The sequence below is a fragment of the Neophocaena asiaeorientalis genome, unplaced genomic scaffold (genome assembly GCF_003031525.2).
Source record: "Neophocaena asiaeorientalis asiaeorientalis breed wild unplaced genomic scaffold, Neophocaena_asiaeorientalis_V1.1 scaffold258, whole genome shotgun sequence".
Taxonomy (NCBI): domain Eukaryota; kingdom Metazoa; phylum Chordata; class Mammalia; order Artiodactyla; family Phocoenidae; genus Neophocaena; species Neophocaena asiaeorientalis.
Window position 1 is genome coordinate 3296693 of NW_020172591.1, and position 21635 is coordinate 3318327.

General features: G+C 40.8%; 1 protein-coding gene across 3 annotated transcripts in view; it reads right to left on the reverse strand.

Moving 5' to 3' along the window:
- Positions 1–21635, reverse strand: part of CMKLR2 (chemerin chemokine-like receptor 2) — a 50228-nt gene that overhangs the window by 1568 nt on the left and 27025 nt on the right. The window contains exon 1 of one of the 3 annotated variants that reach the window (XM_024738358.1): positions 3026–3162. The exons of 1 other annotated variant lie outside the window; for it this stretch is intronic. The gene's annotated coding sequence lies outside the window, so the exon portion shown is untranslated. Of the gene's footprint in view, positions 1–590; positions 752–3025; positions 3163–21635 lie in introns of those variants that run through there. One more of the 3 variants, XM_024738359.1, reaches the window with a different exon arrangement.

Consider the following 21635-nt stretch of genomic DNA (forward strand, 5'->3'; position numbering starts at 1 on the left):
AAGAAAGAAAACAATTTTTAAAAGAACAAATGCTTAGTGAATGATACAGAACATAAGGATAAAAATATTTTATCTTAATAGACACTAATAACAATTTAGGACCAAAAGGGGGACGTAACCACAGAAGTAGAGGTTTTTTAAATGAGAGGAAGCTATGAAAAAAATACTTATTTGAAATATTTGGCAAAATGTTTCCTAGAAAAAAATGTACTCTTCCAAAATGGACACAAGCAGAAACAAAACCTGAATAGACTTACAACCATTAAAGAAATATCGTATGTTAAAAAAATGTTTTTCATCTTATGAACTAGTATGTTAAAAAAATGTTTTTCATCTTATGAACTATTTCATCTTATGAAATAGTATATTTCTTGGTAGGACCTGTGATTAACACTCCAGATGTCCAAGTCTCAGTGGACCTAAGTTTTGCTATAATTATTCTCAGAGCTGTGAGAGTTTATTTTTGTAAAGTATTCAGTAAGTGCTAAATTAAAATGATTGACTCTATAGGTACAATTCCTATGTTCATAATGCTTGTAGGGCTGACTAGAGAGAATCTAACATTCAACAAATATTTACTAAGTTCTTACCAGGCATTATTATTTTATGGAAGACGCAGAAGAAAACAGATGAATACTTATGTGGTGATGACTTCAAAATCCTTATTTGTACCCTGACTTCTTAAGATCTAGACAGAGTTCCAATTGCTTCTTTGGCTCATCCACCTGGATGTCACGGGCAAGCACTGGAGATTTTGACCCACTGTTTTGCACCCATGGATGTTTTGATTCTAGGTTTATAAATTCAAATATGTTCATCAGAATTATATCAATATGGAAGGCTTTTCAACTACAAGATATATTTTGGAATGAACTTGACTATGACCACTTAATTTCTATATTAATTTCTTATAGAGTGCAGTTAAACTTTATTTAAATTTTTTATTTTCCTGAAATTTCTTTGTTTTGAATGAATTCAAAGTAATTCTTTTCTACATTACAACAAAGATTTGATTTATTAATCAGTTGTATTTTGTTTATTTTTATTTTTTTATTTTTTGTGGTACACGGCCCTCTCACTGTTGTGGCCTCTCCCCTTGCGGAGCACAGGCTCCGGACGCGCAGGCTCAGCGGCCATGGCTCACGGGCCCAGCCGCTCCGCGGTATGTGGGATCTTCCCGGACCGGGGCATGAACCCGTGTCCCCTGCATCAGCAGGCGGACTCTCAACCACTGCGCCACCAGGGAAGCCCTTCATTTTTTTAACATCTTTATTGGAGTATAATTGCTTTACAATGGTGTGTTAGTTTCTTCTGTATAACAAAGTGAATCAGCTATACATATACATATATCCCCATATCTTCTCCCTCTTGCGTCTCCCTCCCACACTCCCTATCTCACCCCTATTTTGTTTATTTTTATCCATACCAAATGTTATCTATTATAATTTCATGCAAAGTAAGTTTTCTTTTGTGGCCTTTTTGTTTTTTTCCCCTGCTATCCAGTCCAGTTTCCTGCGTTAAGAAGACTTGAATGCCAATTTTTCAACCAAAAATGTTTACTGGGTGTAAATATAGCTTCATCAATTTATTTTGTGTTATTTCTATCTGTAGTATTCAAAATCAAGTAGAAAAAAGACTAATAGTTATATTCATTTCATGGAGCTCTAATCATTAATGGGGCAAATATGTAAGATTTGAGATTATAGTAGGGTTAGAACAAAGAGGTCAAAACATCTTATGTTGCTCACAGCCAGCTCAGACTCAATTTGACTAACACTAAATTCATCATCCTACTTAAAATCATTTGAGGAATCTAGCAGAGCATAGTAAAAAACAAAAGCACTTCATTAGCATTCTCCCAACCCCAGACCCAGCTAACTTCTCTTTATTTTTCAACATTCAGCTCAAATGCCACCTTTTCTTGGAAACATTTTCTGACATTACCTTCCCCCATATAATTATAATACATAATAACAACTATTATTACACACAATAGTCAATGCTATTGGGAATTTACTAGATGCCAGGCATGTGTGATCTAATTTGACCCGTGAAAGAATCATATAAAGTGGATAAGTACTATTGTTATTTCCATCTCCAAGAAAAAATACTGACGCTTCAAGAAGCTTAGTGACTTTCCCAGTTTCACGCAACCTATAATTGGAGAGTCAAGACTAAATTCAAATCTGTTGAACCCAGATCCTGGGCTCTTAACCACTACGACATTCCCCTCTTCTGCCATACTTCTCTTATTGTACTTAATACACTATACTGTCATTGATTTCTCTTTGATTCCTGCCCTACCAAACTGTGAACTCCTTGAGAATGACTGTCATCTCTGTAACCCACAGTGCCTAGTACAGGTCTTAACATCTCACAGGTGCTCAACATGTGCTCAGTAAATAATTGGCTCTGCTAGAAAGCCTGTTCAGAACCAAATGTAATTTTAAAGCCTCAGGTGAGAGTTCGTGAGTTCACCCCTAAGTCACTCTCATTGCCAGAATCTCTCTGGCCTTGACCCACAGTTCTATCCTCAAGATCTAGACTTGTTCCTTGTCTTTGAGTCCTTTCCTTCATGTGTCCAAGACTGGCTTCTTTCCCGCTACCCTTTTCTTTCAGGTCTGGGACCTTACTCTGCCCTCTTCACTCCTTCTGGTAGCTGAAGCCCCTCCATGTCAAATCCTTGCCAGCCTAATCTCCAACTCCCTGTCTTGGTTTTCTGCCTGTATACTAAGGCACTCTTACCTTCCTGGTGCCTATGACCTATTCTTTTAGACTATGAGCAATTCTGAGGTCAAATGGCCCTAAATCACCTTACAAAACCCTAAGCAGTGAGTAGATGGAACTTGATTTCCCAAATACAGAAAAGCCAGTGGAGGACTTCTAATTACACAAAACCACTATCCTCAGCAAGTCAGGAGCTTACAAAGTCATTGCTGACTGTGCTGAGCCAGAATGGTCGCAGGGCCTGCTGAAGGATTCCAACCACCCCTCATCCCGTTTCTCTTGGGGCAGGGGGAGGTACCTTGAGGATGACTGATTTTTCTGAACAGAATCCCTTCAAACAGAAACCCTTGTTCCAGAGAAATTCCTAATCTTCCAGAAAGCAGATGAGTAGGTTAGATGCAATGAACAGTTCAGGCTTGGAGAAAGATCTTCAAGAGGAGCTGAATACTGTGTGGAGAAAAGGGAACCCTCCTGCACTGTTGGTGGGAATGTAAATTGATGCAGCCACTATGGAGAACAGTAAGGAGGTTCCTTAAAAAACTAAAAATAGAACTACCATATGACCCAGCAATCCCACTACTGGGCATATACCCAGAGAAAACCACAGTTCAAAAAGACACACACACCCCAGTGTTCACTGCAGCACTATTTACAATAGCCAGGTCATGGAAGCAACCTAAATGCCCATCGACAGAAGAACGGATAAAGAAGATGTGGTACATATATACAATGGAATATTACTCAGCCATAAAAAGGAACAAAGTTGGGTCATTTGTAGAGACATGGATGGACTTAGAGACTGTCATACAGAGTGAAGTAAGTCAGAAAGAGAAAAACAAATATCATGTATTAATACATATATGTGGAATCTAGAAAAATGGTACAGATGAACTGGTTTGCAGGGCAGAAATAGAGACACAGAAGTAGAGAACAAACATATGGACACCAAGGGGGAAAGCAGCGGGTGGTGGGGGTGGGGGTGGGATGAATTGGGAGATTGGGATTGACATGTATACACTGATGTGTATAAAATGGATAACTAATAAGAACCTGCTGTATAAAAAAAATAAAATTCAAAAAAAATTGCAATAAATGCAGCTTTTTACAGCATTATACAAAATAAAAAATAAAAAAAAAGAGGAGCTGAATACCGCCTAGCTGAATCCTTCACAACAAATGTAAGCTAGGAATTCCCCTCGGACTTGAGTAGATGTTTTTGTGTGCTGGTGATGGTGAGAGGGAGGGGTGGGATGAAGAAAAGTGAGAAGTAAGACAGAATTCAGCAACTATCCTACCAAGCCCTTGGCTAGAGGCAGTTAACCCTTGAGGGCATATTCTTGCTTAATTATTGTACCTTGTTTGTATATTGCTTTGTAGTTTATAGGCACCTCCAGATAGAATTTCCAAACCTTACTTAGACCTACCCAAATATCTAGAGACTAACTAACTGTATTAGTTTCCCAGGGCTACTGTAACAAAGTACTCTAAAGTGGATAGCTTAAAATAACAAAGTTATTGTTTCAAAGTCTGGAGAAAACTGAAATCAAGGTGTAGGCAGGGTTGTTTCCTTCTGAGGGCTATCAGTGAGAATTTGTTCCACGCTTCTTGTCTAGATTCCAGTGGTTTGTTGGCAAACTTTGGCAGTTCTTGGCTCGTACATGCAACAAGATATTTTGACCTCTTCGTTCTATGCCAGAGTCTCAGGCCTTCCCCTACCCTCTTTCTCTTCTTCTCATTGGCTGAATGAGGATGCAGTGATGAGCCATCATGCACCAGGCAGATAAGGAAAACATGATTGTTCACAAGATAGAAGCTTGGGTCCCTGGATGACCTCATGGAGCAGAGCTGCCCTACTTCTCTGAACCACGTCCTTCTGGATTACTAAGTGAGAAAATATTTCCCCCACTATTCTTTTAAAGCAGCTGAACCTGTATCCTAACTAATATACCTTCTCTAGGCTTTGACTTTAAGCACTGTGGTGGAGACTTGTCAGTGCTCACCTCCTATGAAAGATGTTATAAGAAACCCTTGAGGTGGGAACTATTCCTAACAATTGTCATGGCTTCCGGAAGAAAGAGAGGGGAGCTTCCCTTAGGGAGAGGAGAAAGAGGGAAAACCTGGCTTTGTAAGGAGGATCTCTTTTACCCCAGCAATGGTCGGGGAGCCATTTAACGAACATGCTTTTTAGCCATCAAAAGAGAATGTGAGAGAGTTTTTGCAGTTGATTCAATTGATTACGGTGGGCTGGTAAGACTCCTGCTTTGTAAGTAAATGAGGGGCAGATCTAGAGTTGTAATAGACCTATGTTATTTGGGCAGAATTAAACAACCTCTGCCCTTTATTTCATAATTTAAACGTCCCAAGGGCAGGGAACTTTAATGGATGCAACAGTCCAAGTTGGGGAGACAATGGGATTTGGGTAAACCAAAGAGCAGTGCACTTGCTTTCAGTGGAGAGCGGCTACTCAGTTCCAGCCAACTGCTTCCACGTGGGAAATGAGGGCTTAGTGTTGCCAGAGTTTTTGACAAATGGCTGAATATCTATATTTTTAATGTGAAAAGTTTCCAACTCCTAAACTACTGTTTTAAAACGAAATAGTTGTGGGCTGTATTCAGCCCAGCTATAAATTTGTGACCTCTGGGGAAGGCAAACCCTTTGAAGACTCTGAGCTTTTCAAAAGCATAGGAGGAGGCTATACATTAAATAAGACAGGAACAAAAGGACAAACGTATGATTGTTTTTGTATGCATAACTATTCAGGTTCATAGAGACAAAAAGTAGAATGGTTGTTGCTAGGGACTAGGGGAAGACTGGAAATGGGGATTTATTGTTTAATGGGTACAGAGTTTCAGTTGGAGAAGGTGAAAAAGTTCTGGAGATGGATAATGGTGATGTTTGTACAATGATGTGAACGTATTTAATGCTACAGAAGCGTACACTTACAATGGTTAAAATGGTAAATTTTATGTTACATGTATTTTCCCACAATAAAAAAGGAAAAGAAAAAAAGAAATTCAGAGAAGACTTTATGGAAGAAGTGATCTCTGTCTTGTCTTATAATTAAAGAATTGAATAAACAACACACACATATATAGTTTTTATCTTCTGCGTATAAACATAGTAAAGGTTCATTGTAGAAAAGTTAGAAAAGTATAAATTATAAAAGGAGAAAATAAAAATTGACTTCCATAATCTCAAAAAACAAACAAACAAATAAATAAATAAATATAAAATGGAAATAGAAACTCTGAGTTGGCCTCTGAGAATGACGTGCCTCTTTGTCCCAGCAAGGCAACCATAAGATTTTATGCTACTCGGGGCCTCTCCATAGATCCTCATTTTAACCTTCTCCAATTTGATATAAGAGATTGACTATAAGAGTTGAGACAACTCCTTTTTTCTCCAGGAAGAAAGATGCTACGTACAAGTTCCTAACCTTACTGGCTTTCTGTTAGAGTTACTATGGAGGACCATGACAAGAAAGGCAAAGAAATGGATCATAACCTAGAACCAGAGCTATTCCTTGGAGCAGTAACAAAGCTGGTTCTCAAGAGGAATGGTGAGTAAACTCCCTGCTAAATGACCCTCACCCTGTCTTCTGCCACCTCTCATTAGATCCCTATGTCCCCGCCTCATCATTGCTCTAAGTCCCACAACTTGGGCCTTTCAACTCCTACCTGTAAGCTCTGCTCTGCCCCAAACTTGAACTCAAATATGTTCCTTGTTCAAAGTGTAACTTGGCAGTCATGCTGATCCATGGTTCTCTTTCTACTTCATTCTCTGATTTGGGTAACTGGGTTATTGCCTTGTCGCTCGTCCTTGCTCCCAGGTTCCAGTTTTGGATTGCCATACCTTAGGTCCTCTGGAGAACACTGACCTCTGTTACCACATTTCCGTGACACTGCTCCTTTGCTCTCTGGGAGGATCCATGCTTCTCTCCTACATTGGTTAGACTACTGACTTACCACCCCAGGAGGCATTGCTCTGACACTAATTCTCATCCCTTATTACCACCAACATCTGTACCAGCGGTACTCAACCAGGGACAATTTTGCCTCCCAGGGAATATTTGACAATGTCTAGAGACATTGTTGATTGTCACAACAGGGGATGGAGGATGAGGGGGGAAATGCTACTGGTATCTAGTGAGTAGAGGCCAAGGATGCTGCTAAGCACCCTGTAATAGACAGCTCCCCACAACAAAGAATTATCTTGCCCCAAAAGTCAAGGATGCCAAAGTTAAGAAACCCTGATCTACACACACTGAGCTCAGTCTGAACTCCTTTCTTCTATCTCTTGCTGCTGAATCTGCCCTTTTCCCGTGGGCACCTTCATCTTGGGAGTCCTGGCTTGGCCTGATCTGCTCTATCCCGCTACCAACCAACTGTGTTTTATAGAGGTTGCAAACTGTTAGTCTGTGTGTTGGTCTGTGTGTCTGTGGTTGAAAAAGTGCTAAAGATGTTTGGTGTAGATGCTAATATTAAACATTAATAGAGGGCTTCCCTGGTGGAGCAGTGGTTGAGAGTCCGCCTGCCGATGCAGGGGACATGGGTTTGTGCCCTGGTCCGGGAAGATCCCACATGCCGCGGAGCGGCTAGGCCCGTGAGCCATGGCCGCTGAGCCTGCGCGTCCGGAGCCTGTGCTCCGCAATGGGAGAGGCCGCAACAGTGAGAGGCCCACGTACCGCAAAAACAAAACAAACAAAAACAAAACATTAATAGACTTCACAAAAATATTAGCTTCTTTTGATAATTTGTATCATCTGGTAATAATGGGCCTGTATTTTCTGTAGCAGCATTTGCATTCCTCTCCAGACAAGGTATGTACTCTGACTTGCCATGGTCACCACCACTTCCAAATCACTCATTTATGACACTTTCCAGGATGCTGTCAGTACTTGAATTTGAAGTCTTTGCTAACACTATGCCTTGTACATAGTAAGAAATAAAATTACTGGGCTTCCCTGGTGGCGCAGTGGTTAAGAATCCACCTGCCAATGCAGGGGATGCAGGTTCAAGCCCTGGTCCAGGAAGATCCCACATGCTGCAGAGCAACTAAGCCCGTGCGCCACAACTACTGAGCCTGTGCTCTAGAGCCCACAAGCCACAACTACTGAAGCCTGCATGCCTAGAGCCTGTGCTCCGCAACAAGAGAAGCCACTGCAATGAGAGGCCTGCGCACTGCAAAGAAGAGTAGCCCCCACTTGTCCCAACTAGAGAAAGCCCGCGCGCAGCAACGAAGACCCAACACAGCCAAAAATAAATAAATTTAAAGAAAAAAAGGAATAAAATTATTGAAAAAAATAAAACTATACACATATGAGGGTGCAAATGAAGTGTGTGATAATGCAATCTCAAGGTAATATCTGCAATCTCAAAGTAAAAATGTGGTCTGCAAAGAAAGGTTGCTGCCTTGGGCATTTCTGCCAATTTAAATTTAAGGACGTACATTTAAGAACATGTATTTTTTTTTTTTAAGAACATGTACTTTTAAACTTTTAAAAACTGATGTTCTGCTGTATCATCCATCATGACGTGTTATACTGATCTGTTTATTCTTAATGAGATAAGAGAGAAAGAGCAAAAAGAGGTGCAGAAAGAAAATATGGGGAAATTTGCCCTCAGTTTCACCATGTGGCTATATATATACATACACAGGTACATACATATGCATATATGTGTATATATATATATGTATATATATATACACACACTACTTTTTTTTCATATTTTATTTTATATTTTTATTTATTTATTTATTTATTGCGGTACGCGGGCCTCTCACTGTTGTGGCCTCTTCCGTTGCGGAGCACCTCCGCGGCATCCATGGCTGAGGACACTTAGGCTCAGCGGCCATGGCTCACGGGCCCAGCAGCTCCGCGGCATGTGGGATCCTCCCGGACCGGGGCACGAACCTGTGTCCCCTGCATCGGCAGGCAGACTCTCAACCACTGCGCCAACAGGGAAGCCCCTTATTTGTTTTTTTATACAGCAGGTTCTTATTAGTTGTCCACTTTATACATATTAGTGTATATATGTCAATCCCAATTTCCCAGAGATGCAGAGGTGAAACTAGAGGGATATCTGGGCAATAGAAAAAAGCCTTGCTAGGCAGTAACCAGAAATGAAGATGGGTAGCAGGCAGACTTAGGTCTTTAAATCCAGGTTTAAAGGAAACTGTCATTTATTAAATAGGAAGAGTCAAACTGTCTTGGCTGGCAGTGACTTTCCATTGAGATGTCATATATTTTTCTCAGGTTAGAAGAGCACAATAACAACGCCAGGATGAGGCTTCAGACTTGACTGAAAAGAGGAAATAGCTACTGTATTTGTCTTAAACCATATGTGTTGCTGAAAGGCAAATAAATAATTCTGACTGAAATAAAGACTAATAAAGATCGATATAATCTTAAATCTTTTGAGTAGCCGCTGAAGTGAGTGCCAAGCTGCATTGTGGACATGAATATAAACAGGTCCACCCAAGTCCATTAGAAATGTGTGAAAAATGCTTGGTGTGGAGCAAAGTTCAGAGAAGCATCCCTCAAGTTTGTGGTCTGGTTTCCAAAGAATGTGAAGAGGCATATTTACTACAGGGATTCAGCTGCTGTGAGGAACCAAGTTATCACATTCCTGGGTTACACTTACTTCGATACTCAAGTGACAAATATCTAGTTCTGGAGCACAGAACTGTTTATTGAATTAAACAAACTGGTTTCTTATCTATGCAGATTTAATAGATGGTAAAGCTGAAACTCTTTTCTGAGTAAATAGATTTCACTACAAAGAGTTCGGGCAGAAAGAATAGTGATAAATAGTCTATAAAATCCAGATGATTTGGGGAAAGGACGTCTGGTAGAAATGTGTATCATTAAACTTTTAAGTGTGGTTTTAAATGAGGCTTGGCTGTAGAGGGAAACATTTTGTTTATCCACCTTGACAAAACACAAAGATTCTTTGTGGCAGAACATTTGGTGAATGCAGAGGGGTTCAATTTAGTTCCATATCGTTGAGTTGGATGGGTTTTCACGGACCATTGCAGAAATGTATACCTAACAGAACCTTAAGAAAATTTAGGCTCTTATCTGCTTTGATCAGAGAGAAGGATTTGGTGTTGCTGACAGTTGTCTACGTGGATTGCCTTTGTAGAGTTCCCCATACACCCTGATAAAAAAGAACTTAAGAATGTATCTTCTGGGCTTCCCTGGTGGCGCAGTGGTTGAGAGTCCGCCTGCCGATGCAGGGGACACGGGTTTGTGCCCCGGTCCGGGAAGATCCCACAGGCCGCGGAGCAGCTGGGCCCGTGAGCCGTGGCCGCTGAGCCTGGGCGTCCGGAGCCTGTGCTCCGCAACGGGAGAGGCCACAACAGTGAGAGGCCCGCCTACCACAAAAAAAAAAAAAAAAGAAAAAAAGAAAAGAATGTATCTCCTGTAAAGTGCATCTCCCGTGAAAAGAACAGGGGTGCTTGAGGGAACCTGTACTCTGCTTCTGATTGAATGACAGGAATGAGTAGAAAGAATCAATGGACATGAGAGAGAAACTCTTTGGTGAAAACCACAGATCCATTACCCGGCAAACATACATCGTCAGCAAACTTTACTTTTCAAGAGCCATCTACTTAGGGAAGAGAGATTTTGTTGAAAAGCGTGTGTGTGTGTGTGTGTGTGTGTGTGTGTGTGTGTGTGTGTGTGTGGGTGGGGGGAGTTATTTGAGGTCATTGCTCAATATTTTCCACTAACTATCACATACAAACTGTATACCACACCCCAGTTTGTGCTCAAGACGTTTGGCACCAGCAGAATATTTTGCTACCCTTTGGAAAAACGATCTCTGCTTGGAAGGTGTTGGGGCACAGTAGTATTTTATAAAGATTCCCTGTTTATTCACCCAAGAGAAACAAGGGAGTTTTAAATGGAAATTGAAGGTTGAGTGTGATGTTGATGGTTCCTGGGGTTGGCAGGTGGTAGAAAGGTAATTGTTGGATTGCAACTTCCCACCCCAAGGCCTGGCACAGCCTAACCTTGAATAAGAGAAGCGTCTTGCCTATCTGTAGCTCCCGTGTCATTTATTGCTTAATGCCATACTTTAAGACAAATGACAATATTCTTTGGCTTATTAGGATAAATGTAAGTGTTTTGGTTTGGCTGGAAAAGACACAACAAAAAAAGGGAGTGTTTTGGTAATGAAGGCCTTTGAAGGTCATACTTAAGCATTTGGATTTTATTGTATTGTCAGCTGGGAGCAAATAAAAATGTTTTTAGCAGGGAGTGGCATTGCTGAATTTTTGTTTTTGTAAAGATCATCTGGTAGCAGTTTGGGAGATATTGCTGCAATTGAAGTCAAAGATGGAAGGGCCTTAGGCAGTGAGAGTTAGAATGGAGATGAGGGAGACTTATTTGAAAGACATTCATTTAGGAGATTAATAGAAGCTTTCAGGAAGCTTAGCTAAGCTAGGATAACCTTCACAATAACTTTTTTTATTGAGTTGTCATTGAAAATCAACCCTGGATAGAAAAACTATAGCTAATTTCAGGCATACAAAAGTTTTATTCCATTTTAAAGGCAATGGGGTGGGGGAAGAGAAAATTTTTTCTTTATGAAAAAAATACAATTGAATCAAGTGCACATGAAATGATACCTATTTTCACTCTGCTGAGATCAAGGTCTTTTCATAAAAGGCACTTGCAGGCTGATTTGCATGTCCTACCTTCAGGCCCCACTAGGACAGTTAAAGAGAACACAGCACAGATTTGAAAGGTCAACGCCTACTTACATAACAGTTGATTTAATGCTCCACCCAGAAGTTTGTGTCCCGATTTGTACAATCTGTATGGCTCTGTTGATTGTGGGGAGGAAAACAGAGTGAATGATTAGCCTTGGGTCAGGGAGAAACTTTCAGGCTTAATTTCTTTGCAAGACTTTAAGATAATGAACACATGGGTAAAATTTAAATATCAGGCCATAACGTGGTCTATCGCCTCTGGAATCAGAATGCCTGCTTTCAAATCCCAGTCTATTTCTTCCTGGCTGTGGAATCTTAGACAAATCACCTACTACCCTGAAGCCTCAGTTTCCTCATTTGTAAAATGAGAGTAGTAATAGTTCTAACTCATAGGGTTGCTAATGATGATCACAAAAGGAAATCCTCAGAAAGTGACTAGGTCAGTGCCCGGCCCAGAGAGCATGCTCAATAATTATAGCTATTGATTACTACCAGTTGAAGACTAAAAGCAGTACACAATGGAGGGGGGTAGAGGGAAAGTAGAAAGGTAATGGGATTTCTTGGTATCACTTCAGGAGAAAAATGAGAAGATTTAAGTACAGATTTTAAAACTTGTTTTGCGTGTTTTATATTTTGAAAAATATTGATCTGTATTGAGATCACACCTAGTTAGATGCCTACCTTCTGAAGGCAGTTGGGGGACCCCTATGTCGAGCCCCCAAAGGCCACTATTATCCCCAAATCTGACCAAGAGTGGTGAGAAAATAGACACTGTAAAGCATTATATTTCTCTTACTTTTTAAAAAAGCTATTTTCATCTTTTGTTAAAGGTCTAGGTCTTTACCTCACTTTTCTCCAAATTTTATCTAGAGTCTGGGAAAGAATCACCACCATTAGCAATGTAATGTTTCAAAGCCTTGGTCAGAACAGCAATCCCTAAATTTCCTTAAAAAGTGATTTCTATGTATGCAAATAATTTTTTTGGCAAGAAGTAGGCACTTAATTTGGAAACCTTGATGCCATAGGACTTCTGTAACTCTATTTTTGTAGGGCATGTGACTAGATAGCTACTGGAGATCTGAATTGTTCGATTTATGTCGTGGATATTTTCATCCACATAAGCAGTCAAAACTAGAGCTTTAATCCTTTTTAGGGTCTTCTGGGCAATGTTATGTCTACTGAAGAACTGATCTTGGAAGCAGCAGCCACAACAGTATACCTACCAGATTATTAAACTGCTCAAAGATTGATACCACCCATGGTTTAGACAGTAAAAAAAGGTTGTACGTGACTATGTTGGTCTGCGTCTAAAATCGTTAACCATGGCCTGAAATCTCTGCAAAGATATGCTTCAGAAAACTCAGGGACACCGAGTGGAAGTTTGTGCTGCTACCGTAATATACCTCTGTTTTCTGTTTCATCATTACTTGGCACTAAAAATGTTTTGGCCTTAATCACATATTGTCAATAACGTTGACAGAAATCTATGAAGAATTCCCAGTTGAGGATAGAAACTGAATTAGCAGCTATTATATGCTTATTCAATTTGTATCAAGATCTTTCCTTTCTAAAAAAAAAGAAGGAACAACACTCAAGTAATTTGCAAAATGTATTGAAGTTGCAGTCATATCACAAAACTATTCATCATCCAGTGAGGTAGTTAGTGAACTTGGTAAAGCAGGTGGAAGGGAAACTTGTTTTGGTAGCAACGGTAATGTTTTTCAAGACAGAAGCAGAAAAGTGGGGGGAGGTGGGAGGGACAACAATTCTAGAACTTCCTCCCATTCATACAAGATTATGCCTGAAAATATTTCTGCCTTTTTTTCACTTAGAAGGAGATATAGGAGGGAGTATAGGATCAAATGTAGTAGTGGAAGATAAAATAAAGCACCATTTGAAAGATTTGCCCATTGACAGTAAACAAACAGTTGAGTTCCACAATCATTATTGCAATGGTTTAGAGACATCCTTCATGTACACTTTTAATTATTTGACAGTAGTGAAAGTAAAGCTAGCAGGCTCAGCATTCCATTTTATCATGGTCAGTCTATATTAGGTGTAGTTTGTAGAGGTCTGCAAAAACAGATGTTGAGGAGACCACTGGAAAAAGAAGCAGTGCAGAAGAAAGGACTCCAGAGACTGAATTATATCTGTTGGAATGGTTGAAGGAATCAGTGAGAAAAGAAGACTAAAGGAGTCTGACATTGCAGCGCTGTTTATAGTGGCCAAGATATGGAAGCAACTTAAATGTCCATTGACACATGAATGGATTTAAAAAAAGATGTGGTACATATATGCAATGGAATACAACTCAACCATTAAAAAGAATGAGATAATGCCATTTGCAGCAACATGGATGGACCTGGAGATTATCGTACTAAGTGAAGTACGTCAGACAGAGAAAGACAAATATCATATGATATCACTTATATGCTGAATCTTTAAATAAAATGATAAAATGAACTTATTTACAAAACAGAAACGGACTCACAGACTTAGAGGATGAAATTATGGTTATGGACGGGGAAGGGTAGGGGAGGAGGGATAGATTGGGAGTTTGGGATTGACATGTACACACTGCTATATTTAAAATGGACAACCAGCAAGGACCTACTGTATAGTACAGGCAATACTGCTCAATATTCTGCAATAACCTAAATGGGAAAAGAATTTGAAAAAGAATAGATACATGTATATGCATAACTGAATCACTTTATTGTACACCTGAAACACAACACTGTTAATCAACTATGTTCCAATATAAAATAAAAATAAATAAACTAATTAATTAGAAAATAAAGGAGTCTGAGAGCTGTTTTCAGATACTTGAAGATGAGGAAAAAGTAAGACAGTTATGCTGTCTTAAGGTCATGAATAGTAAGATATTTATGTTGATTCCAAAGTTGGAGCTAGGGCAAAAAATTAGTTGGCATAATAGCTAGGAAAACTGTGACTTAGTGGATGGGATTTCCCTGGTGGTCCAGTGGTAAAGAATCCGCCTTCCAACGCAGGGGACACAGGTTCGATCCCTGGTCAGGGAACTAAGATCCCACGTGCCGCGGGGCAACTAAGCCCACGCGCCACAACTACTGAGCTCGCGCGCCTCAACGGGAAAGCCTGCGTGCCACAAACTACAGAACCCACACACTCTGGAGCCTGTGCGCCACAACTACGGAGCCCGTGCACCCTGGAGCCTGCGTACCACAACTAGAGAGAGAAAACCCTCATGCCACAACTAGAGAGAAACCTGCATGCCGCAAAAGAGCCTGCGCGGAAGCAAAAGATCCCGCATACCTCAACGAAGATCCCAAGTGCTACACCTAAGACCCAACGCAGCCAAAAAAAAAAAGAAAAGAAATAAATCAAATAAATATTTACAAACACACCAAAAAAAAAAAAGAAAAGAAATAAATCAAATAAATATTTAAAAAAACATTTGGCTTAGTGGAACCAAGAACTTATAGCTGTTCAAAACCTACCAACTGGAATTCCCTGGATGCCCAATGGTTAGGGCTCCATGCTTCCACTGCAGGGGGCCTGGGTTTGATCTCTGATCAGGGAACTAAGATCCCGCATGCTGTGAGACGAGGCCAAAAAAAAAAAAAGAGAAAACCAACCAACAAACCAAAGAGATATTTATACATTGCACTTGAATGGCTGCTGGTGGGGACACTGTAGATGGCACTGACATCTGCACTCAGGGGGTCTTTAACATCATCCATTAAGGACAAGAGTCTATGATAATAGACATTACTTTTGAGCCCTTATTCTCTATTTACTGCTTAGGAAACTGAAGGTGAGGAGAGTGCAAAAACCATTCAGTTGGCAAGTTGCCATGGTTGGATTCTTATCGAAATGTGTAAGTGCCCAAGTTCTTACCCTCTGGGCACCCAAGGTACAAGAATCCTTTCTCAAGAGTGTTTAAGGAAATAGTTTTTGAGAATGACACTGAATTTAGAGAATAATTCTACTTTCCTTTTCTAGAACTATACCTGTGGCTGAATAAAAAAGCAAAACAAAAATAAACCACTCTCCCCTGCAAATGAGGAAGACTACGTAGGAGGAAGCTCAGAATGATATAAGATAAAGAAATCCTCTTTGTTTTTTATTTAGACCCTTTCTCACCACTCCTCACCGCCCCCCCCCCCCCCAAGGCCCAGGGGACCCAGCTTGTGAGAACGGTTTTTATCTTTGAGCTTGTGTTGTGGCTACACAGTAGTGCTGTGCCAGAGGCCCATATTTACCCAGAATCTATTCTATTCCTGGGCCTGGTTCTAACTCTGCTGTTAAAGTTACTGCAAATGTGGAAAAGTGAAGAACCAAATTACCAGACCAGGAACCAAATTACCAGACCATGGCTGGACTCCTATCCAGCCATGGCAGCTGGATTCTGAGGACATTAGGCAAACACATATTCTTTACTGCTCCATAGCAGGTTAAGTCTCAAGTCCCCTCGTGGTCTCTTATGGTGACCTGGGCCATATATGGACTGCATTTGCCCAAGAGCCTCTTCTTTCTGCCGGGACCCCACTGTGATTTCTTCTTGTCCTACAATGGGCAAGGGTACTTTCAATGGTGCATATCCACATCTTGGCTTAACACTTCAGGCACAGGACATAGGTGAGAGAGAAGAAAATCAGAAAGAGGGAGAAAAATTTAATCCAGTTTCTAGTTCTTTTTTTTTTAATTAATTTATTCTTTCTTTATTTTTTTATTTGTGGCTGCATTGGGTCTTCGTTGCTGCGCGTGGGCTTTCTCTAGTTGCAGCAAGCAGGGGCTACTCTTCGTTGTGGTGCGCGGGCTTCTCATTGCAGTGGCTTCTCTTGCTGCGGAGCACAGGCTCTAGGCACGCAGGCTTCAGTAGTTGTGGCACGTGGGCTTCAGTAGTTGTGGCTCGCAGGCTCTAGAGCGCAGGCTCAGTAGTTGCGGTGCACGGACTTAGTTGCTCCGTGGCATGTGGGATCTTCCCGGACCAGAGCTCGAACCCGTGTCCCTGCATTGGCAGGCGGATTCTTAACCCCTGCGCCACTAGGGAAGCCCCCCAGTTTCTATTTCTGATCAAAGCCCTCCAACCAAACCCCACTGTGAGGCTCTGAGGACTCCATTTTGTCCTCACCTAGCAGAGCCCTCAACAGGAACCAGGTTCTTCATGGGAGCAGTGCCCCCTAGAGGTTAGCATGACCCATCGTCACATTTCGAGATTTTCCTCTTATCTATGTTCCTTATTAAAACAAATGAGAGCTATTTTATCTCAGTACACTACTGTGGATACTTGTGACCCATCTCTGAACATCTGGACATCTTACTCTATCCATTCCAGGATTCCTTCACAATTATCCCCGGTGTCCCAGTTCCAGAATAGTTTCTTGTTGGTTTTCCCCATTGGTCCACCCACAAATTCAGATTGCATGACATAGGGTCAAGATTAGGGTGAGGCAAGTGAGGTTGGGTCATGCAAGTACAGAGCCAGATCCTGACTTCACTTAAAATTCTGATAGTTTGTTCAGCAAGGATCTTTTACATACATTTTGTTTACTGAGATTTTTGGTGCCTGTTAAATTTTGCCTTAATTACCTCACCCTAGTTCCAGCCCTGCCATGACACCTGAGCCCATTGACGTCAGTGGAAGCAAAAGCCCCCGCTTCCACTGCAGGGGGCTACAGTTGAATGGTTGTAAGTGGACTGGTTGTTTGCCCTCGTGATCACATGGCTGCCTGGGAGCTGTGTCTGCCGCTGCTCCCCAGCAGAGGGTGTATCATATACTGCATATTGCTAGCTGGGAAAAGGTCAAAATCCAAAATTCCAAGTACAGTTTCTACTGAATGTGCTTTGCTTTCGCACAATCATAAAGTCAAAAAATAAGTTGAGTCATCGTAAGTCGGGGACGGTCTGTACTTTGGATAATTCAAAAGCCAAGTATTTCTCCAAGCACTCAAGCCTAAGAAAGCAGTCAGGAAATGTCCTGGCACCTATACAAGTAACACAATGTATCATCACTGGAACATAATGCAAGCAGTTTATTTCCTGACAAGGAGCTTGGAAGACACTGAGTAGCAAATCACTTGACACAATAAAATTTCTTTTTAAAAATTCTACTTTTAGAACACTTTCCTCTATCTTTTCTGTCCATCACAGATTTTCTCTAATAAGACAAAGTCAGACAAACCACTTCAAGCCTAAAGTCTGATTCCCTGAAACTATGTTTAATAGCTCATGTGACTAGTTATTAAAAGAAAAATCTTGGCAATTCTAAGCTCAACTTTAAAGCCACCTAAGAATAGTCATGTTAATAGTAACCATAGATATCTTGAGTCAAAAACACTTTAGTTTTGCTTGCATTTAAGATAAAGTTTTGAAGGTTCCGGAAAGAGATATTCAGAATGGTCATTCTGTTACTTCTAAAAAAGTCTAATTCCGGGCTTCCCTGGTGGTGCAGTGGTTGAGCGTCCGCTTGCCGATGCAGGGGACATGGGTTCGTGACCCGGTCCGGGAAGATCCCACATGCCGCGGAGCAGCTGGGCCCGTGAGCCAGGGCCGCTGAGCCTGCGCATCCGGAGCCTGTGCTCCGCAACGGGAGAGGCCACAACAGTGCGAGGCCCATGTACCACAAAACAAACAAACAAACACACAAACAAAAAAACCCAAAAAGTCTAATTCCACCATACCGACCTGGAAAATTGACTGAAAGGCAGTGTCCAGAATGTTCTTTAGAATTTACCTGTCTTTCACTTCGGAACTAGCTTGTTAAGCAACACCTGCGTTGAACTTTATGCCAGTTACAGTGCAAAGCAAATCATCTTCTCAAACAGGTTTTCCCAGCTGTAACGTGCTTAGGCAGCAGTTACAGGCCCTGAATTATTACCCTAAAATGCATTTGGTAAGCCTACACTGAAGAGATAGATAATATGAACTAATGGCTTATTCAGTGCCTTTTCAACAACCATGAGAAGGGAGTCGATGTAATGTACCCAGAAGGTATCCCAATCAACCACTTTCACCTGCATTTCCACGAGATGGGCACCGTTCACCCAGGTACTGAGATTGGTGCCCTTTGGTGACCTCTTCTGACCTTTGGGCATGCTAAATTTCTGCTCAGCACAAGCTCTCTCCTTGACCGTGAGCTCAAGTAAGCCAAGAAAGCGATGTGGCAGCCTAAAATAAAAAGAGGGGGAGTGAATTTGCCCTTGGCTGTTTTCATAGAATTGGGGGAGTATTTGTCCAACTCTGCTTAAGCTGGTCAGAATGCACCCGGGGGTGCTGTGTTCTTTCCTTGGAATTAAATTTATGAAGAACAAGGATAAACTGGAGCATGTCCAGAAGAGAAGGAACAGGTTGAAGAGAAAGCTTAAAATGACACCATGGGAGGAGTGCTGAATGAACTGGTGGAAGCTATTTATCCTGGAAAAGAAAGAGCAGGATGTCGTTTTTCATGCAGAGAAGGGAATTGTTTTATCTGGCCAGAGAGTAAAGCTAAGAATATGAGGGAAAGAGAAATTTTAGCTCAGTATAAAGCAAAACTTTCTAGAGATTATAGTTGTTAAAAATTGGCATTTATTCATTTAATACATATTTCCTGAGCATCTCCTATGTGTTCTAGGCCCCAGTGAAACAGAAATGAATAGCAATGAACTGAAGCCATGGAGCTTTCAGCCTAGCACAAAGCTTTGTCAGATGATGGCACATTTCTCATACTTAGAGATGTTTAATGAGACAACCATAAATTGAAGGTTTTTCTGGCATCGAATGTGACTGGACTTAATGTCTAAAGTTCTGCCAACCCTGAAACTCTATGTTTTGTTTACTCTAATGTTACACTTGATGCAGTTTGATGGCTCTCCTGGCCATGGGTCAGGATGTACGGTTCTGATTCTGTGGCTTAGCCATGGTCTTCTATCAGTCAATGCATATATGCAGTGCTGCCTCTGCTGAGTGTAGCTTCATTTTATTTTATTTTGTTTTATTTTATTTTGTGCTAAGAGGGATGGGGTGGCATGGAGAGAAAACACTATAAAAGTTCTTTCATATGTGACGTACAGTGAAGGGAAACAATTTTCTTATGTCCCATATTCACCCCCAAAGATCTGGTTGTCATTTCTATTACTTTTATTCTTTTTCAACTTGCCATTATTGCTTGGGGAATGGGAGCTCTTCCTTTACAGACCAGTTTCAATTCTTTAATCTCTTTGAAGGAGGAAGGAGTCAGGTGGCTAAAAACCACAGAATCATAGTCCTTAAAGTAAGATGAGATAGTAGAGATAATCTACTCTAGTCCTTTCATTTTATACACAAGAAAACAGAAATTTAGCAGAACACTTTAAAAGACCTGAATACAAAGACAGAAGCACCAAAAACCACTAGAATTTTAGGCAGAATATCGACTTTGGGCAAAGAAAGTTTTATGAAGAATCAAACAGAGGGACTTCCCTGGTGGTCCAGTGGTTAAGATTCTGCCCTCCCAGTGGAGGGGGCACGGGTTCAGTCCCTGGCTGGTGAACTAAGATCCCACATACCGCATGGCACGGCCAAAAAAGAATCAAATAGAACTTCCAGAAATTACAAAGTTAATCTTGAAATTTAATTTAATGGATGCATAAGATGTAGCTTAGACCCAGCTGAAGGGAGAATGTAAACTAGAAGACATATCTGAAGACGTTATCCAAAATGTAACACAGAGAGACAATGATATGAAAGGTATGAAAGGAAGGCTAGAAAATGAGAAGCAAAGAGTAAGAAGATCTAACATATATCAACTCAGAGTTTCAGAAGGGGATAAAGCCTTGTGTTAACCAGGTGGTTAAAAGTGGATGCACAGGGACTTCCCTGGTGGGCCAGTGGGTAAGACTCCGTGCTCCCCACGGAGGGGTCCTGGGTTCAATCCCTGGTCAGGGAACCAGATCCCATATGCATGCCACAACTAAGAGTCTGCATCCGCAAGGAAGATCTCACGTGCTGCAACTAAGGCATGGCACAACCTAAATAAATAAACAAAAAAGAAAGAAAGTAAAAGCCAAGGATCTTTAAAAAAAATTAAAAAAATAAAGACAAAAGAAAAAGTGTATCCACAATCAGAATCTAGTTTATATTCAGATGTTTTGATCATTCAATAATAAAGGATTATAAAATAATGTCCATAATAGTCCTAATCAGGACAGAGGATGACTGATTTGGGTACCACTCAATCTGGTGGTTCTCAGAGGTGCCAGATATTCTCTGGAGAGGAGAGGGTCCCCCATTGTCTTGAGAGCATCCACAAACCCTTACATCTGTGGTTTAGGAGGAAGGGTTCCTGTGGTCTTCATCTAACTATAGAACAACTCTTTAAGAGAATAAAATTGGAAGACAAAGATCATCCTAAAAGGAAATGAGAACCATGATTTGTAAACTTACGAAATGCCTGTAAATTTCTCATATTGATCATGTTTTTGCTATCTAATTATTCTCCTCTAGTGAGTAATAGTAAAGTCCTTAAGACAAATATAAATTTTTGCGGAGCAAAGAATATGGAAGTTGGAGAGATTTGTAACAAGAGAAGTAGGTAGAGTCAGCTACTGAGAGAGAGGAAAGTGCTGAGTTTCTGGGGCTCCTCAAGGATAAGAAGAGAAAACCGGCAGCTGGTTCAAGCCTGGCTCTGAGGTTGAACAGTAGAAAAACACAAGCAGGATTCCCCAACAATGTATCACAGCAGTCAACATAATAAGTTTTTCCTCCTTACTATAGTCAGATAAGAAATGACAGTGTAGGTAGAACCTTCCTAAGGACAACAATAATATCTCAAAAGCTAGGTGGAGTTGTGTTTCTGGCAATATGGTATTATAGATATTCTTTTAAATCTTTTCACTACAAAATCTCTAAAAGCCACTATACTAAATGTAAAAATCGTCTTTTTAAATGTATGGCTGAGCTAGCAAGAAAGTAAGGAAAATCCTTAGTGGCCTGAACTGAAATGGGAACAGGAATCTAGAGAGACATTAAAGTTTTTGGCTGTCTTATCACCCATGTGATCTTTCCTTTGTTCTTACCTCCATGCAAAGCTCAGAAGGTATAAGGTAGGACCTGGAAATTTCCTTAAATGCCTAGAACCAATAAGCAACCCAGTTTTTGGTGAGAGGCTCTGTGTGCATATTGGGGGTGCATTTTCAACTCTGCCTTAGCTTCCACTTTCCTTGCACGGAATCTCAAGGTCATCCAGA